The 13259-nt window shown below is 43.8% G+C and overlaps 1 protein-coding gene across 1 annotated transcript in view; it reads right to left on the bottom strand.

Annotated features, from left to right (window-relative positions):
- LOC118399464 (protein FAM135B-like) overlaps positions 1–10063 on the bottom strand; it is a 60558-nt gene extending 50495 nt beyond the window's left edge. The window contains exon 1 of the mRNA XM_052472159.1: positions 9632–10063. The gene's annotated coding sequence lies outside the window, so the exon portion shown is untranslated. The remainder of the gene's footprint in view (positions 1–9631) is intronic.
- Positions 10064–13259: the final 3196 nt, after the last annotated feature.

The raw sequence follows: 13259 nt of genomic DNA on the forward strand, positions 1-13259 counted from the left end.
GTGTTGTATTGTTCATCAGTGTTGTATTGTTCATCAGTGTTGTATTGTTCATCAGTGTTGTATTGTTCATCAGTGTTGTATTGTTCATCAGTGTTGTATTGTTCATCTGTATTGTTCATCAGTGTTGTATTGTTCATCAGTGTTGTATTGTTCATCAGTGTTGTATTGTTCATCAGTGTTGTATTGTTCATCAGTGTTGTATTGTTCATCAGTGTTGTATTGTTCATCAGTGCTGTATTGTTCATCAGTGTTGTATTGTTCATCAGTGTTGTATTGTTCATCAGTGTTGTATTGTTCATCAGTGCTGTATTGTTCATCAGTGTTGTATTGTTCATCAGTGTTGTATTGTTCATCAGTGTTGTATTGTTCATCAGTGTTGTATTGTTCATCAGTGTTGTATTGTTCATCAGTGTTGTATTGTTCATCAGTGCTGTATTGTTCATCAGTGTTGTATTGTTCATCAGTGTTGTATTGTTCATCAGTGTTGTATTGTTCATCAGTGTTGTATTGTTCATCAGTGTTGTATTGTTCATCAGTGTTGTATTGTTCATCAGTGTTGTATTGTTCATCAGTGTTGTATTGTTCATCAGTGTTGTATTGTTCATCAGTGTTGTATTGTTCATCAGTTGTATTGTTCATCAGTGTATTGTTCATCAGTGTTGTATTGTTCATCAGTGTTGTATTGTTCATCAGTGTTGTATTGTTCATCAGTGTTGTATTGTTCATCAGTGTTGTATTGTTCATCAGTCATCAGTGTCATCAGTGTTGTATTGTTCATCAGTGTTGTATTGTTCATCAGTGTTGTATTGTTCATCAGTGTTGTATTGTACATCAGTGTTGTATTGTTCATCAGTGTTGTATTGTTCATCAGTGCTGTATTGTTCATCAGTGTTGTATTGTTCATCAGTGTTGTATTGTTCATCAGTGTTGTATTGTTCAGTCAGTGTGTTGTATTGTTCATCAGTGTTCATCAGTGTATTGTTCATCAGTGTTGTATTGTTCATCAGTGTTGTATTGTTCATCAGTGTTGTATTGTTCATCAGTGTTGTATTGTTCATCAGTGCTGTATTGTTCATCAGTGTCATGTATTGTTCATCAGTGTTGTAGTGTTGTATTGTTCATCAGTGTTGTATTGTTCATCAGTGTTGTATTGTTCATCAGTGTTGTATTGTTCATCAGTGTTGTATTGTTCATCAGTGTTGTATTGTTCATCAGTGTTGTATTGTTCATCAGTGTTGTATTGTTCATCAGTGTTGTATTGTTCATCAGTGTTGTATTGTTCATCAGTGTTGTATTGTTCATCAGTGTTGTATTGTATTGTTCATCAGTGTTGTATTGTTCATCAGTGTTGTATTGTTCATCAGTGTTGTATTGTTCATCAGTGTTGTATTGTTCATCAGTGTTGTATTGTTCATCAGTGTTGTATTGTTCATCAGTGTTGTATTGTACATCAGTGTTGTTCATCAGTTGTATTGTTCATCAGTGTTGTATTGTTCATCAGTGTGTATTGTAGTGTTGTATTGTTCATCAGTGTGTTGTATTGTTATTGTTCATCAGTGTTGTATTGTTCATCAGTGTATTGTCAGTGTTGTATTGTTCATCAGTGTTGTATTGTACATCAGTGTTGTATTGTTCATCAGTGTTGTATTGTTCATCAGTGTTGTATTGTCATTGTTCATCAGTGTTGTATTGTTCATCAGTGTTGTATTGTCATTGTTCATCAGTGTTGTATTGTTCATCAGTGTTGTATTGTTCATCAGTGTTGTATTGTTCATCAGTGGTGTATTGTTCATCAGTGTTGTATTGTTCATCAGTGTTGTATTGTTCATCAGTGCTGTATTGTTCATCAGTGTTGTATTGTACATCAGTGTTGTATTGTTCATCAGTGTTGTATTGTTCATCAGTGTTGTATTGTTCATCAGTGTTGTATTGTTCATCAGTGTTGTATTGTTCATCAGTGCTGTATTGTTCATCAGTGTTGTATTGTTCATCAGTGTTGTATTGTTCATCAGTGCTGTATTCTACATCAGTGCTGTATTCTACATTATTTTGTCTAAAGTGTATTACACAATGGAAAAGGCGTAATTCATTTGGCTTAGTCAACATTTTCCCAAGTCTCACTTGAGCCCAGTTCTAGTCAGCTGTTGTCAGTTGTCTCACATTGAGTCAAAAGCAGGAGCTCTGCATTTTCATCTCTCTGTCTGGGACATATACAGGCTACAGCTGGGACTGAACACTGTGTGCCTTACAGAAACACAGGAGGTTGCATATCAGTCAATCTCTCGCTCTCTCACTGGTTCTCGCTGTCACACACACACACACACACACACAACCCCAGGGTAACCGCTAGATCATGCTGACTGTCAACAGAAGTACTGTATATGGCAGAGGCTGCATTATCTCCCCTGCTAATCAACCGAGGCAGAAGTTGATCAATAGTTGAATGTAAATAGGTCACAGGCACAGTATCTCCAGACCATAGATTTACATAGAACTTTGACAGGATCTCTGTGATACACAAACAGTTTCAAGGGTATTACATGTTTGCAATAATTCCCTTACTTCTACTGAGGGTGTCTGCCTGCGCTGATGATGATGAGGATGAGGGGAAGGATGACGATGAGGAGGAGGATGATGATGAAAAAATGGACCTTACCATCTCGTCTCTACTACTCTGTTGAGCCATCAGCTTCCATTTCAAAGTTGACTATTGACGTGAAGAAGCCTGCTGAATGTACAGTAGTGGGTTAGTCATAGCAATAGAAGAGATGTGTGGGGCTGATTGCACAGTGTACCAGCCTGGTAACAAAGAATCCACATGCTGAATGAATGGCATTGAACCACAGAATTTAATAGATGCTGCTAAATGTCCCTGACCTACAGTAACACTGCTCCAGCTACACATTGCCCCTGACCTACACTACACTGCTCCAGCTACACATTGCCCCTGACCTACACTACACTGCTCCAGCTACACATTGTCCCTGACCTACACTACACTGCTCCAGCTACACATTGTCCCTGACCTACACTACACTGCTCCAGCTACACATTGTCCCTGACCTACACTACACTGCTCCAGCTACACATTGTCCCTGACCTACACTACACTGCTCCAGCTACACATTGTCCCTGACCTACACTGCTCCAGCTACACATTGTCCCTGACCTACACTGCTCCAGCTACACACATTGTCCCTGACCTGACACTGCTCCAGCTACACATTGTCCCTGCTCCACCTACACAGTGTCCCTGACCCAGCTCCAACTACACATTGTCCCTGACCTACACTGCTCCAGCTACACATTGTCCCTGACCAGCTACACATTGTCCCTGACCTACCTACACATTGTCCCTGACCTACACTGCTCCTACACATTGTCCCTGACCTACACACTGCTCCAGCTACACATTGTCCCTCACCCAGCTACACATTGTCCCTGACCTACACTGCTCCAGCTACACATTGTCCCTGACCTACACTGCTCCAGCTACACATTGTCCCTCACCTACACTGCTCCAGCTACACATTGTCCCTGACCTACTGCTCCAGCTACACATTGTCCCTGACCTACACTGCTCCAGCTACACATTGTCCCTGACCTACACTGCTCCAGCTACACATTGTCCCTGACCTACACTGCTCCAGCTACACATTGTCCCTGACCGACACCAGCTACACATTGTCCCTGACCTACACTGCTCCAGCTACACATTGTCCCTGACCTACACTGCTCCAGCTACACATTGTCCCTGACCCTCACCTACACTGCTCCAGCTACACATTGTCCCTGACCTACACTGCTCCAGCTACACATTGTGACCTACCTGTCCCTGACCTACACTGCTCCAGCTACACATTGTCCCTGACACTGCTCCAGCTACCACATTGTCCCTGACAGCTACACTGTCCCTGACCTACACTGCTCCAGCTACACATTGTCCCTGACCTACACTGCTCCAGCTACACATTGTCCCTGACCTACACTGCTCCAGCTACACATTGTCCCTGACCTACACTGCTCCAGCTACACATTGTCCCTGACCTACACTGCTCCAGCTACACATTGTCCCTGACCTACACTGCTCCAGCTACACATTGTCCCTGACCTACACTGCTCCAGCTACACATTGTCCCTGACCTACACTGCTCCAGCTACACATTGTCCCTCACCTACACTGCTCCAGCTACACATTGTCCCTCACCTACACTGCTCCAGCTACACATTGTCCCTGACCTACACTGCTCCAGCTACACATTGTCCCTGACCTACACTGCTCCAGCTACACATTGTCCCTGACCTACACTGCTCCAGCTACACATTGTCCCTCACCTACACTGCTCCAGCTACACATTGTCCCTGACCGACACTGCTCCAGCTACACATTGTCCCTGACCGACACTGCTCCAGCTACACATTGTCCCTGACCTACACTGCTCCAGCTACACATTGTCCCTGACCTACACTGCTCCAGCTACACATTGTCCCTACACATTGTCCCTGACCACACTGCTCCAGCTACACATTGTCCCTGACCTACACTGCTCCAGCTACACATTGTCCCTCACCTACACTGCTCCAGCTACACATTGTCCCTGACCGACACTGCTCCAGCTACACATTGTCCCTGACCTACACTGCTCCAGCTACACATTGTCCCTGACCTACACTGCTCCAGCTACACATTGTCCCTGACCTACACTGCTCCAGCTACACATTGTCCCTGACCTACACTGCTCCAGCTACACATTGTCCCTGACCTACACTGCTCCAGCTACACATTGTCCCTCACCTACACTGCTCCAGCTACACATTGTCCCTGACCGACACTGCTCCAGCTACACATTGTCCCTACACATTGTGACCTACACTGCTCCAGCTACACATTGTCCCTGACCTACACTGCTCCAGCTACACATTGTCCCTCACCTACCCATTGTCCCTGACCTACACTGCTCCAGCTACACATTGTCCCTCACCTACACTGCTCCAGCTACACATTGTCCCTGACCGACACTGCTCCAGCTACACATTGTCCCTCACCTACACTGCTCCAGCTACACATTGTCCCTCACCTACACTGCTCCAGCTACACATTGTCCCTCACCTACACTGCTCCAGCTACACATTGTCCCTGACCGACACTGCTCCAGCTACACATTGTCCCTCACCTACACTGCTCCAGCTACACATTGTCCCTGACCTACACTGCTCCAGCTACACATTGTCCCTGACCTACACTGCTCCAGCTACACATTGTCCCTCACCTACACTGCTCCAGCTACACATTGTCCCTGACCTACACTGCTCCAGCTATACATTGTCTCAGGCTGGGTCAACTGCTGTGGCTTTGTCTCTCAGTTTAATCAAAATGTTCTCTATAGTCAGTTAAATGACGCTTACTGTATGTACAAGATAAGCCAGAAAAGATCCTCTGTGATTCAAAGAGACCTTCACTTAAAATGTAGTTCAAGTGTTAAGACAGATGAAGTCTAGACAGAATACTAAGACCTGGAGATTGTTGTCCAGAATATGTTCTAGGTCTGTCCCCGACTAAAAAAAATCTTGGTCGACCAAGAGTCTTCTGCTCTGTCGACCAATCGATTGGTCTGAATTTTTAAACGTGTATTTTTCCACATATATATACATCCTATGTGTTTTAATCAAATCAACTCGATTCACTAAGCTTATCTGATGCTTTAAGCACACTGTTTGGTTAAATAATTAAGACACACAGATGACTAGAGGGAGTCTGGCCAGCAATTGATTTGATTGTGCCAGGCCGGGCTCAGACTTGCTGCGCCGTGTTAAAAAAAGACAGCAAGTGACTGTGACAAACACCCGTTGCCTCTCTCTTCTCCCTGCTGCAGCGACCACAACAGAACATCAATGTGTTTATCACACTGTCCATGTTGCTGAAGCTGCACCATAATTACAGCCATTCTGTGACCAAAAACATTCCCTATTCCCTCAACCCTCGCTCTCTTTATGTGACACATGTATGCATCGGATGCACATGACCAATAGGACCTGACCTATAGCATATCCTATGCTATGGGGTTTCATTGTGTGGTTTCCTCTCTACCCACTTTCCTTAGGCAATAAGACAAGGGCTTTTTTCTCGTCTCCGCATTCTGCTGCTGCATCCGCTCTCAACCCCGATATGCTGGTAAACTTTGCTATTATGCACATAGCAACATGGTCGAGGAAAAGGTGCCAATTCTACAGTGCACTGGTGTGTTTCAGAACCGCGGACAGCAACCACTATCCGACGCAGGAGAAAGTGCATTTGTTTTAAAATAGTATCATTTTTCTTCCCGTTGCACCATTGTTCTTACATAATTTAACCATATAGAATTTCAGTACCACATGTCAGACTGATGGACTGTGCCATCCCCACAGCCTCCAAATGGATCAGTCCACTCAGACAGGCACCAATAAGACAGGTGTCTTGTGTGGCATGATGTTCATGTTTTTATTTGTCACTGCTCGACTAAAGTCATCTGGGTCCATCTACAGCCTATTGGTCAAACAATCGACCAGTCGACTAAATGGGTTCAGCCCTAAAATGCTCTTCACCATTTACCATGCTAGTAGCTGATGGGGATGCTCTGAAGTCCAATTACAATAGACCCTTTAATGTGCTGCTGCTTGTGGCCATATTCTGCCGTTCTGTTGAGCCTGCAGGTAAAAATCATTAAACCTTAATCATGACAAAGTACCACCTGCTTGGGTTAAAGACACACTTTCAGATGACTATTTAATGCAGAGTATTATAACACTACTGAGGCTGGGGCTCTATGAGGCTATTACAGGTTACACTACTGAGGCTGGGGCTCTATGAGGCTATTACAGGTTACACTACTGAGGCTGGGGCTCTATGAGGCTATTACAGGTTACAGTGCTGAGGCTGGGGCTCTATGAGGCTATTACAGGTTACAGTGCTGAGGCTGGGGCTCTATGAGGCTATTACAGGTTACAGTGCTGAGGTTGAAGCTCTATGATGCTATTACAGGTTACAGTACAGCGACTGGGTCTCTATGAGGCTATTACAGGTTACAGTGCTGAGGTTGAAGCTCTATAAGGCTATTACAGGTTACAGTGCTGAGGCTGGGGCTCTATGAGGTTACAGTACAGCGACTGGGTCTCTATGAGGCTATTACAGGTTACACTACTGAGGCTGGGGCTCTACAGTGCTGAGGAGGCTATTACAGGTTACACTGCTGAGGCTGGGGCTCTATGAGGCTATTACAGGTTACACTACTGAGGCTGGGGCTCTATGAGGCTATTACAGGTTACACTGCTGAGGCTGGGGCTCTATGAGGCTATTACAGGTTACAGTGCTGAGGCTGGGGCTCTATGAGGCTATTACAGGTTACAGTGCTGAGGCTGGGGCTCTATGAGGCTATTACAGGTTACAGTGCTGAGGTTGAAGCTCTATGAGGCTATTACAGGTTACAGTACTGAGACTGGGGCTCTATGAGGCTATTACAAGTTACAGTGCTGAGGCTGGGGCTCTATGAGGCTATTACAGGTTACAGTGCTGAGGCTGGGGCTCTATGAGGCTATTACAGGTTATATGCTAGTGCTCTATGGGGGACTTGAGTTGGTCACCACTAATCTCTCAACCACAGCAAGCACAACAAGCCCCTGGCTCTTCTCTCACTGACCTGGCTTGTATGTTCAGCTTGCAAATAGACTGACATTTCAATAACTGAAATAAGGACAAACCCCAGTACACTCATAGTATTCGTACATTAGCCTACAAGTAGTTCGTAGACCTGAAATAGTCTAGAAGAATTAAGGTCAGCACAATAATATGGATTCAAATGTTATTTTTCACCACAGACTTTCCTACCTGCACTGTGCAGGTAGGCTATCTTCTATTTTTTCCCCTTCTGGGAGTATAACCAAATATCTCAGGGTCAGACATTATTCAAAGTATAGCAGCCTACTGTAGCTACTTTCCTATATTTGGAGTGCGTATTTGGAGAGTCATAACTGAGACAACTGGCCAAGCGTAGACGTAATCCTAGGACAGTCGAGGGTCATGACAACCGGCTGAATGTTTACACAACACCGTCACATGACAGGAAATGAATCTCACACACTCACTTCATAATGAACCTCCATCTCATGAAGCAGACTAGAATAAAAGCCAAACACACCGTCCCTACAAATAAATAGAACACACTGGAATACAACAACACCGTCCCACAGAATGGACACTCCAGCACACTGGTATCCTTATACTCCATGCCACACAATACATGAAATGGCTATTTTCTTGGTTTAAAGACAAATCAGCCTAAATGTGTTGTTGAGCTACAATAATAGCAGTAGGCTTATGCTGAACTTGTACACTGATCTGTCCCTCCATGCACCGACTGGAACTAGGCTATATGAGATGTGTGAACTACCCGCTTCTTAAAAGTCACAATCCCCAGGAATGAAGCACCAAGTAAGGAAGGGAGCTGGAGCAAAAATATGTGATTCAGGGAGAGTCTAACTGACTGTGTAACGGAGAGAGAAGATTATGTAAATGGTGTGATAGTGAACTCCGGGCCAACTTCTTCTCAGGACATTAGCTACTGTAGAAATACTCGTTTCGTTCACAGTCACACACACATTTCTGGAAGGGTGAAGAGTGGGTGAGGGTTGCAGTGACTTACTGAACTTGCAGTTCTGTTCTGTGCTGATAACAATGTGTAACATTTCTCCAAAGGCTCTAATATAATATATCATAGTAATTCACCCCATCAAGTCATCCAACTAGCCAAGGAATATAACATTGCTGTGGCCTGTGTGCTGTTGGTACAGCGGTTGGGGCTGTTGGTACAGTGGTTGGGGCTGTTGGTACAGTGGTTGGAGGGTTGATGGAGGTGGAATAAGATCTTTCTAACAGCAGATTGTGTGAAACGTCAATGCTGTCTTCACACGAAAGTCCCATGTGGTCTGACTACATTTGGCCCGGAGCGGATGGACCTGGGTGGGTTGAAGTCAGCTGAAAATCCTTGTTTTATCACTTCAGGAATCTGCTGTAGGGGTCTGCTGAGGTGTTAGGAAAGTAGACTGTTCACCAAGCGGACAGCTGCATGCAGTGTGTAGCAGACAAAGCACCTGCCCTCCACTAAGCAGCTATGGGGGTTTGCCAAATGTTTTCCATAAAATGATTTGCTCTGTGTGTGTGCGTGCATGTGTGTGCGTGTGTGTGTGTGTGTGTGTGTGTGTGTGTGTGTGTGTGTGTGTGTGTGTGTGTGTGTGTGTGTGTGTGTGTGTGTGTGTGTGTGTGTGTGTGTGTGTGTGTGTGTGTGTGTGTGTGTGTGTGTGTGTGTGTGTGTGTGTGTGTGAGTGAGTGAGTGCGTGGAAGACAACGTTCTACTGTTGGTATTTTAGGGATGCTGTTACAGCCAACGCTGCTAATATAGACTCATCAACCTTTTAACCGCAACTAAATTATGAGCTGGAGCGTCGGCAACAATTTAGCAGACAGGTCTGTTACAACCTTGTCAAAACATTCTGTTTCACAATACAGCGGCAAGCAACAGCCGGCCCGTTATATTCTCTGTCTGTCCCACTGCACTGTGATGGACAATGAGGATGCTAGCTACAATGTAACAAACCTTACCTTGCTCACTGATGCGCTGCGAATCCCCACGCAATAACCAGTGTCCACCACTGTCTAATATCCACAAGGCTTTGGCTTCACAACCTACAGCGACCCTTGCCTTTCAGATCTACGGAGGTATGATGCCTTGTCTGTGTTCAGTGGTTATATCGCTGCCGTAAGCTGCTGCTCACCGCTTCTCCTGCTGCTGTTGCCATGGTTATCCATTCAGCCCCTGTATCCTCGTCTTCTGCAGTGCAAAACACTAGAAGTCAGCCTCCTAGCTTAGCTTACGTTTCCCCCATCATGACAGTAATGTTCAATTTGTCTAAGTGGTGCGCCTGGCCTGTCGCGTGGTTTAGCTTCGTGTTTATCCTCTTTCTGGTGGTTGACACATCGTTTCGGGGGAATATTAACAGTCAGCATGCACAGGGTGGACCAGAGTCCTGCTGTGGCTGCTGCATGCTTGTGCACTGTGCTTACAATAGACGGGCTGACGTCAACGCCGGCTGAGAAATTAAACACTGAAAGAGTCCACCTGACTCCTTTCACCGTCGCTATCAACACAAATACAATAGGCTATGTTTACAGTCATTAGGTTGTTAGCATTTCTTAGTTCGGTGTATTCTACAACTATTATGGGATTGAGAAGCAAAATATGGAGTCGTGGAGTTAAGAGTTCAGTAAACACAAGAAGCCAGAGGGGTGTTCAACAACAATGACAGTAATCTAGTGATAGGGTTTACCAAAGAAAACTTTTACAAAAAAATACAAATTCCTGGTGAACAGGTTGGAGTACTCATAAACAGGCAGAGATATACATTTTATCACGCTCAGGGTTTATTCCATGATCTGATGCCTATACAGGTATAGCCTACTGACGTTTTGACGTCACATGACAGGTTCCTCAGGGTCAAGGAGATATGTCAGGTACCAGTAATAACATTCCCCAGCGGCTCAACATCTGTAGGTCAGCAGACTATTGTGCAACTCATCTCCACTTTCATAGTTACTCTTCTCTATTCTCTCTCTCTCTCTCTCTCTCTCTCTCTCTCTCTCTCTCTCTCTCTCTCTCTCTCTCTCTCTCCCTCTCACCCCCCCATCCCTCCTCCTCCCCTCTCTATAGTATAAAGCCTTATCTTAGAACCCACGGTTAATCTCCAACAGGTTCTACCCATCATTATTCCTATGTGTCTGACAGAAGAGGGATTGCAGGTGTGTAGACAGAGTCATGTGACCAGAAGCATCTAGAACCATCTGCTAAAGGTATAAACACTTCCTGTAGTAATCTATATAGTTATCTGTATGTGCTGTTAGGACCTGCGGAGTGAAGTATGTGTTTCTCTCTCAAACAGAAGTCCTGCGTTTAGCAAGATCATCATCATAGTTGACACTGAGACTGCCTGGCTACATATAGGTCATTTACTATGTAGGGCCAGGCTACTCGTAGCTCACAGTTCCTACACTAGGCTATAACAGATGTATTGGTATCTTGAGCACACTAAAATGTTGAATAGGATTTCTGCCTAAAATGCTAAACTTGTGTATTGCACATTCGGAGATGGTACATAGGATTTCTGCTTCAAGTGGAAATTGGTCATATAAGTTAACCATTTACAGTTGAAGTCGAAAGTTGACATACGGCTAAAGCCAAATACATTTAAATTCAGTTTTTCACAAATCTTGACATTTATTAATCCTAGTAAAAATTCCAAGTCTTAGGTCAGTTAGGATCACCACTTTATTTTAAGAATGTGAAATGTCAGAATAATAGTAGAGAGAATTACTTATTTCAGCTTTTATCGCTTTCATCACATTCCCAGTGAGTCAGAAGTTTACATACACTCAATTAGTATTTGGTAGCGTTTAACTTTTGGTAGCCTTTAAATTGTTTAACTTGGGTCAAACGTTTCGGGTAGCCTTCCACAAGCTTCCCACAATAAGTTGGGGGGAATTTTGGCCTATTCCTCCTGACAGAGCTGGTGTAACTGAGTCAGGTTTGTAGGCCTCCTTCCACGCACACTCTTTTTCAGTTCTGCCACCACATTTTCTTTAGGATTGAGGTCAGGGCTTTGTGATGGCCACTCCAATACCAGGGATTTGAAATTGCAACCTTCCGGTTACTAGTCCAACGCTCTAACCACTAGGCTACCCTGCGACCAAGCTTTAGCTACCTTACTGATGTCTTGCTTCAATATATCCACCTAATTTTCAGCCTCATGATGCCATCTATTTTGTGAAGGGCACCAGTCCCTCCTGCAGCAAAGCACCTCCACAACATGATGCTGCCACCCCCTGTTCTTCACGGTTGGGATGGTGTTCTTCGGCTTGCAAGCGTCCCCCTTTTTCCTCCAAACATAACGATGGTCATTATGGCCAAACAGTTCTATATTTGTTTCATCAGACCAGAGGACATTTATCCAAAAAGTATTATCTTTGTCCCCATGTGCAGTTGCAAACCGTAGTCTGGCTTTTTTATGATGGTTTTTGAGCAGTGACTTCTTCCTTGCTGAGCAGCCTTTCAGGTCGATATAGGACTCGTTTTACTGTGGATATAGATACTTTTGTGTCTGTTTCCTCCAGCATCTTCACAAGGTCCTTTACTGTTGTTCTGGGATTGATTCGCATTTTTGCACCAAAGTATGTTCATCTCTAGGAGACATAGCACTTCTCCTTCCTGAGCGGTATGATGGCTGCGTGGTCCCATGGTGTTTATACTTGTGTACTATTGCTTGTGCAGATGAACGTGGTACCTTAAGGAGTTTGGAAATTGCTCCCAAGGATGAACCAGACTTGTGGAGGTCTACAATATGTTTCTGAGGTCTTGGCTGATTTCTTTTGATTTTCCAATGATGCCAAGCAAAAGAGGCCCTGAGTTGGAAGGTAGGCCTTGAAATACATCCACAGGTACACCTCCAATTGACTCAAATTATGTCAATTAGCCTATCAGAAGCTTATCTAAAGCCATGACATAATTGTCTGGAATTTTCCAAGCTGTTTAAAGGCACAGTCAACTAGTGTATGTAAACTTCTGACCCACTGGAATTGTGATACAGTGAATTATACGTTAAATAATCTCTCTTTAAACAATTTTTGGAAAAATTACTTTTGTCATGCACAAAGTAGATGTCCTAACCGACTTGCCACAACTATAGTTTGTTAACAAGAAATTTGTGGAGTGGTTGAAAAACGAGTTTTAATGACTCCAACCTAAGTGTATTTAAACTTCCGACTTCAACTGTATGTAGTGGAAAGCGATGGGTTAGAAGAAGCCTACATAATCAACCCATAAAGTAAAAAATCCACATATGGCCAGCTATGTAAACTTTAACATTGATTTATCCTGCAATTGATGTCGTTCAATTGGTAACATACATTTTTTGTCTTCTTCTAATGCCTCTTAAGGGAAAGTAATCTAAAAAAGTAACAGAATATAATCAGATTACATTACTGAGTTTAGGTATTCCAAAAGTTACGTTACTGATTACAATTTTACAAGAGATTACATTCAGAAAGTAGCCTGAGTATTTCTATCACCAAGTCTTCTAAAAAGCCTATCACACACTCTGTCACATAAGAAATGTACAAGCAAACAACCCTGTCTGTGTGGACCAGGACCTTTTAATCAAAAAATGTATCCTTCTTCACC

Source organism: Oncorhynchus keta, chromosome 20, assembly GCF_023373465.1.
Source record: "Oncorhynchus keta strain PuntledgeMale-10-30-2019 chromosome 20, Oket_V2, whole genome shotgun sequence".
Lineage (NCBI taxonomy): Eukaryota > Metazoa > Chordata > Actinopteri > Salmoniformes > Salmonidae > Oncorhynchus > Oncorhynchus keta.